Below are 983 nucleotides of genomic sequence, written 5' to 3' on the forward strand. Positions count from 1 at the left end.
ATATATATATATATATATATATACACAAAAGATACACAGGTAGACATACACACAAATGTATATATAGATTTATATTATACTATTTTATATACCATATATATATATCTGTAATATAAATGTGCAGCAAAGATGTACAGATGTCAATTCATTACAGCCGTTTCAAACGACTTTTTTAATTGATTAATGAAAACATTAGAAAACCATTTTAGGCAGATGACTACATAGACTTCTAACACAAGGGACCAACCAACTGCTTTAACATATTCGTATCACCAACCGGGGCTCAAATATTTACATTGATTCTGCTGCTATTTCTTTGGTAGAATGAGCTTAGAAAGTAGTTTATGTACTGTCAAACCATCAGGAATTAAGAGGTTGGTAGAGAATATAGTGGGGGGGGGGATAATTGAGAGTAGTGACCCAGCTACCAACACTTCGAAGACAATAGTGAGAATGTAGTCTTCAGTTATCCAAAATTAAATATTCTGGGAGTTGTAGCTATATTCTAGACAAAGGTGATAAATTAATTAGTATCATGACAATCTACTAGACCTTCTAAGTACTGGAACATTATATCTGGCTTTGTCTACACCAATGGGTAAGGCTTGGGGTGATAAAAATAGAATACTTGATAGGGAAGAAGTGATAATTGTAAGAAAATAGGAAATATATATTATGTATATCTGTAAAGTGATTATTCCATCATCAGAGTGAGAGAGAGAGAGCGAGAGAGAGAGAGAGAGAGAGAGAGAGAGAGAGGAAATAGGTTAAACATATGTAACAGCAGGATAAAAGTCCCTCATCAATGATAATGGTCGTGATTCCGTAAGTCCAGGGAGGGCGGGGATATCCAAACAAGCCCGGTTATATCCAGTGAGATTGGGTATTCGTTACGTAAATACATGGTGGATTGTAATAAAAAATATAAAAAGAAAAATGCACTAAAACTTAGCCATACGTACATTATATATATATATATATAT

Source organism: Octopus bimaculoides, chromosome 6 (genome assembly GCF_001194135.2).
Source record: "Octopus bimaculoides isolate UCB-OBI-ISO-001 chromosome 6, ASM119413v2, whole genome shotgun sequence".
NCBI classification, from domain to species: domain Eukaryota; kingdom Metazoa; phylum Mollusca; class Cephalopoda; order Octopoda; family Octopodidae; genus Octopus; species Octopus bimaculoides.